Genomic DNA, 8,161 nt, shown 5'->3' on the forward strand with positions numbered 1-8,161 from the left:
GTGAGTGTGTTACTCACTCAGTCATGCCCAACTCTTTGGATTAGGGCCTGCCAGACTCCTCTGTCAATGGGATTTCCCAGGAAAGAATCCTGGAGTGGGTTTCCATTCCCTTCTCCCGGGGATCTTCCTGACCCAGGGATCGAACCCAGGTCTCCCACATTGCAGGCATACTCTTTACCATCTGAGCCACTAGGGAAGACTGGGAACTAAGGAGATCAGTGTAAATCAACACAGATGATTTCTCTGTGCTCTGGGGAGTAGAGAGGCAGTGCTAAAGGACTGAGCAGACTGACATTCAGTGAAATAAAGGCATGTTGTTTGGGTCCTCTTACCTCCTACAACCCAGCAATAGATGCCTGGACTTCTGACTTTTGATTGCAGTGAGTTGCAGTGCAGCATCATTTGGCAAAATCCAGTACCTTCTTTTGCCTGTTTGAGAATAAGCCGAATGTCAACGATAATCTACGGGTCAGAAATGAAATGGGGAAACTAGTAAATGATGGGAAAATAATGGGCAAATAGATAGTGAGGGATAAAAGTCTCTTCCATAAGATGGGAGAGGAATCTGAGAAAGTGGGGGAAATTCTATTTAAAGACATTATTGGTAAAATACTAGTTACATTCTTCCTATTCTCGGAATTAGGGACTTCCCAGATAAACCCACGATGGTATTTTGATCTTACTTGACTCTGATCAAACTGTGGTCATGCCTCCTCTCTGTTATCACAGGCACCACTCTCCCTCCTTACTTCATTCACTGGTTTTCTTTGCAGCACTATTGCGCCACACTTGGAAAATCCCAGTGTACCAGCTGCACCGGCAAGCCAAGCCTTTCTATTTTGCGAAACCTTCACAAAATGCTTTCTATTAAATAGTGTTCACTGGAAATAATACCATTATCATGATCCCTTGAGGAAAGAGACATTAGACATCCTGGTGAAAGTGGCAGTCATCCCCAAGATGCTGTGACAACCCTGTTATCTTCTCTTTGTGACACTTCACACCTGCACCAGTAACAGTTATTCTCAGCGAGAGCCAGTGCAAGGATTGCTTCAGCAGATCTGTATTTTACGTAGAGTTGTGACTGGTTAGTTCTATCCTTGTATCTCCTCTGACAATAAAAGTTTGACCTTTACTTCAGGAGAAAGTTCCTATCTAGTTGATGCTTTGTTTAACAAGTCTAATTAGGATAATTGGTTTGAAGAGTTGAAGTGAAAAGTATGTATTTGAATTACATTCACTCCTTTTAAGGTTCAGGTCCTCACTTTTAAAAATCTGAAATCCTCATCTCCCACTTCACCCGAACACCTTCCTCCAGGTGTCACCTGTCAGTGTCATATGCATTGGCCCTTCCTGGTCTCAGAGGCAGTACTTACAGTCAGTTCCTTGCTGCCAGAAGCAACTTCTACCTCCTGACCACATACTCCCTACCCAAGTGAGACGTTTGTAACTCAGTGTTCAAGTTTGATTTGCCTTCAGAGAAGATCTATTTGAAGCACCTTAGTTGCAAGCAAAAAAAATCATTTTAGAATTAAACTTCTTCATAATTTGTTTCTCACCCTCTCCTTCCTCTTGACAACTTTATGGCACTGCACAGGTTTCTGAGAGGTTCCTATAAGTTACTTCACTTGTTCCTCACTATAGTCTGTAAGCAGGTATGGCAGACTTACTTGTGAGGAAACTGAGATATTCAGGGGTCCAGTAAATTGGCCAGGGGCTCCCAGATGGCAGACGATAAAGGACTCAGTGCCAAAGTTCCTGTTGCCTAACCCAGGGCTCTGACAGTTACTCCCTTCATTCCTTGGCTGTGATCTTTCATAAAGAACCACCCTTGTGGCTCCTGATCATTTGCATGAACTTTCTTGGGACTGCTGTCTTTGAGACTGATGTCCCTTTCTTTCCACCTGTCTCATCTCTGACCACCCTTTACAAGTAGTGTGCAGCAGATGGAATCAGAGCCTTACCTCTGTGTAGGTAGCTAATACCCTTTTCCCTGCCACACACCCAGAAACAGCCCTCCACCCATGGCTGATGGAAGTGCGTACATAAATTCTCAGCTCCTTTACCTCACTGGTAGAATAGGAAGCATATTCTACATTTTGTCGCATTGTTTCTCAGTTCAGTTCAGTTCAGTTCAGTTGCTCAGTCGTGTCCGACTCTTTGCGACCCCATGAACCGCAGCATGCGCCAGGCCTCCCTGTCCATCACCAACTCCCAGAGTCCACCCAAACCCATGTCCATTGAGTCGGTGATGCCATCCAACCATCTTATCCTCTGTTGTCCCCTTCTCCTCCTGCCCTCAATCTTTCCCAGCATCAGGGTCTTTTCAAATAAGTCAGCTCTTCACATCAGGTGGCGAAAGTATTGGAGTTTCAGCTTCAGCATCAGTCCTTCCAATGAACACCCAGGACTGCTCTCCTTTCGGATGGACTCTTTGCAGTCCAAGGGACTCTCAGGAGTCTTCTCCAACACCACAGTTCAAAACCATCAATTCTTCAGCACTCAGCTTGTTTCTCAGGTGCTTTGATTAGTATGCCACTCAGTAATGCTCCTTCTACTGGCTTCTTTTCCTTCACTGTCTCACTTAGTACTTCCACACCAGTGGTTCCTGGGACCACCTACCACACAAATTAGTTGTACTCAAATTCTGTCTCAGAGTCTGCTTCTGAGAGAACCCAAACTAGGAAATGCATGCCCCCTCATTCCAACCTGCCTTCCTGGCTGGGATTTCCAGCCTTTGGTATGAAGAAGGAGTTCTGCTCAAAAAATTCCCTTGGCCTTAAGGAACTACTTCTGCTTTAACTACCAACTTCCAGATTGGTCCTAAGTCTGACCATTCCCACGCCTTCCTCATAGCTTGTGTATAGGTGTTCTAAACACATCTCCTCTCCTTGCACCTTCATACCTCCACCTCCAATACCATAGCCCCATCAATTCTTGGTGTTCAGCTGGATGGATGGATGGTATGGCACGAATCGATGAGGGTATATTCTAGAGGGAACAGCAGGAACAGAAGACAGAATGCATGTGTGGATGTGGAACTAACGGGAGTTTCTATATGTCTGGAGATTTCTGTATGCCTAAGGAGGAAGGAGAAGAGAAAGCTGGTGACAACCACTGGGGGAGCAGAGATTCTAACCAGAAGAACTGAGCATGCTCTGCGAAGTTTACATTTTATCCTGAGGTCAGCCAGTCAACTCTCAAAGATTTCAAGCAAGAGAGTGCTAAGTTTAGATTCAAATTAAGAAAAGTTATGGGGATTCGCCTGTGGTCCAGTGGTGGTCCAATTTCACTGCCCAGGACACGGGTCAAGGAACTAAGATCCCACAAGCCGAGAGGTGCAGCCAATTTAAGGAAAAAAAAAATTAACCCAAAGGTTCTGTGGAGGGTAGTTTGGAGTATACTATTATCTAAAATCAGATGATGGATGTGAAAGCACAGCATAAACTGGGAAGATGATTCCAGGTGCAATATTTGGAGTCCTGAGGTAAATTACCCTGGGCGTCCTCATTTATATGGCATAGTGCCTGCCTCTATTCACTCCTTCAGCCCAAATCTGGGACTCCCAGTGGCAGGAGGCAGCAGTGGAGGTATTCCATCAAGGTTGATTCAGCATCTGCAGGAGCCTGACAGGTGACAACCCATGGGGTAGCAAACAGTCGGACACGATTGAGTGCACACAATCTTCCAGGCATTGGGATTGTGTTGGGGTCACTTAATGCCCGACCCTATCCTTAGTTGATTTCACTGTGCAACTTGTAGAACCGGCAGCCTCTGGACCCGCCCACATGTCCCTCCACAGGCCTAATTGCAAGATTCTGTAGTAGCTTCAAGTAGTAGTTTCAAGGCTCCACTGTAGTTTCAAGGCTCTGATTACACTGCACCCAGTGATGGAAACTGATGGGAGACTAAGAGGGAGCAGAAGCTGAGGCCAGTACCGGGTGGGGAGAATATACATGTTTCTTAATAAATTGTTGGAAAGTGGACATATACAAATAATTTCGGCATGCTTTTTACATTAACAACACTTGAGGATTTTGCATTTAAAAATGAAATGTTTTCTGTGCTTGTGAGTCTCCTTTTCTGCTAAAAGAAAACATAATGCAACTGAACATAAATGAGATATATTTAAAAATTCAGTGACATTTTAGCAACAGTGTGAATAAAAACTAAATGGTGCTTTGCCTTGAATGAAACAAGAGCATTTGCTAACTTTGATAATATAAAAAAACAAGTTATTTTTTCCTTGTATAATATTAATTCCCTAAATAAACACTATGGTTTTGCATTATAATATTCTGCATAATAGCTATTTATAGCTAATATTAATCCTCTAAATATGATAGCACACAATAGATTTGCGTTTCAATATTTTTGGTAATGGTTGGTTTATGTCAGAGGGAATAAAGGTTCTTATTTGATATAATCTCTGCATTATCTTTTCACATACTATTTTTGATTAAATGTTCCCTTCCAATATCAGAACTGACCTTTTACAGAAATCTCTACACCAGAGCAGAAATTGATCTCATAAGGCAAAGGGATATTAAATAACAGAGCTTGGCAAGGATGTATAATATTATCGTATCCTGGTCTAGCATTTTGCTGCTTGTGCATGCTGCTGCCTTCTTAAAGTTACAATTAATATCCATAAGTAAGCTCATTAAGGCCACTAAAAGGAAACACAAATCAGCGAGGGTGATGAAAACCAAGCCATATATCGATAATCATCTTGGCACACTACTCAAAAATCATGTCCAAGAAAAAAAAGTTTAAAAATAAACAAGAGAGAGCTTCTTTTTAAAAAAAAAAAAAAAGTTCATTTATTTATTTGGCTGCACCGGGTCTTATTTGCAGCATGTGAACTCTTAGTTGCAGCATGTGGGATCTAGTTCCCAACCAAGGATTGAACCCTGGTCCCCTGCATTGGGACCAGGGAATCTTAGCTACTGGACCAACACGGAAGTCCCCAGAGAGCCTCTAACTTAATCTTTGCTTTTGCATTCTAGATTCCCCCTCTGATCCTTTCCCCAAAATGGGTTCGCTTTCAAAATAATGTAGAAATGGAGAATGGACTTGCACTGGGTGTATGTGCATTTTTCTCCTGTGTCAATCTGCGCAAGCCTTCATTTCCGGTGTGCTTCTCCAGGCTTTAGAGTGTTTACATGGCCCATTCCATTTTTTTTGCTCTAGGGCAGTAGAAAGGGAGCATGGCTAATTTTAGAAGGAATAAGAAGACAGTTGTGCAAGATGTAGAAAATGAGAATATTTATAACTTTTCTGAAGAAAAAAATCTGAAAAACCAAATTTAGATCTTGTAAAAATTTTTAGCTAAAAAGCCTTAATATTTTCCATAACCTCCAGTGCTACAAAGAGGAAAGGACTGCCTTGACAAAAAAAGTTCTCTCTTGTTAAAGATAGTAATGGGGGGGAAGAAGCTATAGATTGCGTAATAAATATACAATTAACCTTTGAACACACGGGTTTATTCAGCATGAGCCCACTTCTACATGGATTTTTAGAATAAATATACTAGATTGACATGAGTTGATGATGTCGGCCAAGTTTTCCTCACCACTGACTCATTATATGAGCAGTGAATCTCTACCACCCTTGTCTTTCCATCTTGGTCATGGGAATTAGGCCTTGTGTTGGCCATATATGTAACAGTGATACTTGATTTTCCAAATGAGCCCAGTCATCTTTGAATCCTCCAATGACTGAAGTCAGAAGGTCTGTCAAGTCTTACTCTGAATTCCTTTCCCACAATCCATCTTATATTTTACAGTGCTTTCTACAACCTGGTAACTAACACATAATGTTCTTCAATAAGAGACATTTCCACGTCAATTTACAGGTTACTAAGCATTTTTGACCTACTGATAGGCTCCAGGTTCTGAAGGGTGATGTGGAAACTTTCTCCTCCACCCACCAACCAGAGGTACCAGCATCCTCTGGGAGGTCATTAGAAATGCAGAGTTTGGGGCCCTTCCTCAGATCTAATGAATCCAAATTTGCATTTTGACAAGATCCGCAAGAGAGTCCCATGCACACTACTGTCTGAGAAGCTCTGACATAAATGACTGAGGAAAACTAGTTTCCACACAGGCACCAATGTGATGGGACCTTTCTGGAGGAAATTCAGGGAGGAGGGGGATACTCAGAAAGAGGCCCCCAAATCTACCCATTTGCAGACACATATCTTAAATAGAGGTCATAGCATTTCACGCCACAATCAGAGATAAGTTTTAAGAAAGGACAGCTCCTGGGAGAATACTGACTACATCCTCATACATACCTGCTTGTCCTGACTCCACAGCTCTGGTTTTTCCCACCACCTTGGCATTTCTGCCCAAGGAAAGTGAGAAAGACCTGTGCTGAGCAGATAGGGACCAATTACAATGCCTGAGCATTAGGTTCCAGGGGTTGGGCCTGAGGTGGCACTCACACCCACTCATATCCCAATACCTTTTAAATCATATGCCCTCAAACAGCGACCTAGTGCACAAAAAATAAAATACTACTTCCTGAAGCCAGCATTTTTATTCCTGAAATCTATCTTCGAACATCTACACACATTGTCAACACGATGGAGGTTGCTTGCTGAGAGGCCGGCCTCTGAGTTTGTGTGCCAGCCCATCACTTATTGTGTGGCCTTAGACAAATGATTTCATGGCTCTGAGCCTCACTTTCCACATCTGTACACCCAGCCATAATAATAGCTCCCATCTCCCGGAGTAATTGTGAGGGCTCAATAGGTTAATACAAATAAAACATTTTTAGCATCGCCTAACACAGAGTAAAAACTCAGTAAGCAACAACTACTGTTACTATCATCATTATTATAATTGCTGTTATTATTATTGTTATTACTGGAGATCCGCTTCTGACTGAACATGAATGAGCTCTCTCTGAGTAGAGTTGTTCAATCAGTTCCATAGGCACACCATCCCCAGCTGTTTTTCATCCAGTTCATAATTCTCAAGGAAATGAGTTTTTGTAAATTACTGTGACAAACAGGACTAAAATCTGATCGTGGAGTCTCATCACTGGAACACAGCCCTAATCTGCTGGAGCACTAATGATTGGAGCTTGAGTTAGTGACTCAGGCTTGAGTTAGTGACTCAGGGTTGTTTGCTGGCCAATCCCTCTTCCTTGCCTAAGGACCCATAAGCCACTCAATTTAATCATTCATTCTAGACTTCTGAGCAAACTCAGTTTCCAGTCTGAGGTGGGAACTCTGGAGAAATTCAGACATCTTCCCCTTTTCCAGTCTTTGAGCTCTCCTCTTGCCTACAATTCCTCAGAATGACCAGCCACAGCTCAGCAATTTCATCTGCATTTGTCTGATTTCTCTCAGATTGTCATTTTTCTGTGTCAGAAGACATCAATCCATTTATAGCAGCTTGTGGCTCTTTGCTGATCCTCTCACTTATCTCTGCCTTCAATTCCCCTTAACCAGACATGTTCTGACCTTTCTGAATTCTCTCTACCGCCCGCTGACACGACCCCATCAGACCCAAGCAGTCAGGCTAATCCCATTTTATTCTTTGTGAGCCACGATAAATTGAAAAATCTACCCCCAAAAGAGTTAGCTTTGATTCATCTGGGGTTGAAATAGTCGTGATAATAGTTTTACAGCCTTGTGTTCGTTCTTTTATAAATCAGGGAATGTCAGATGGGACTTTGAACCTAAAGTTGAGGACAGAGAAGTAATAAGTAGCTCCACATCCTAAAGATGAGAGAATGTTGGGAGTTTGGAGATTTATGTGAGCATGGAAACTGGAGCCTGCTTCTAGCCTGGAGGTGTAGAACAGGTGGATCAAGGTGGATGCTGAACAGCCCACCCTAGAAGGCTGGTGGAGAAGGTTGGCAGTGGCTGTGCTTGAATGGCATAGGCTGGCAAGACAAGAATGAGTACATTTCCTGAAGGCCAAGGAGACACTGAAGAAGAAGGTATCTGGACTTAAGCAATGGTACCTCATCCCACTCAAGAGGGCTGCCTGCTAGACCAAGGGACCCTCAATAGTGAAAGGCTTGGGGCAAGCACCCAATGATGGTAGCTGAGGGAGAGGGAGGAAAAAGAGGCTGAGACAGACCTCCGCAATCAGAGACCTATATCTTAGGGAGGCCCTCCAGGGTCTTCTAAAAGAGTACATGT

This window comes from Budorcas taxicolor, chromosome X, assembly GCF_023091745.1.
Source record: "Budorcas taxicolor isolate Tak-1 chromosome X, Takin1.1, whole genome shotgun sequence".
Taxonomy (NCBI): Eukaryota; Metazoa; Chordata; class Mammalia; order Artiodactyla; family Bovidae; genus Budorcas; species Budorcas taxicolor.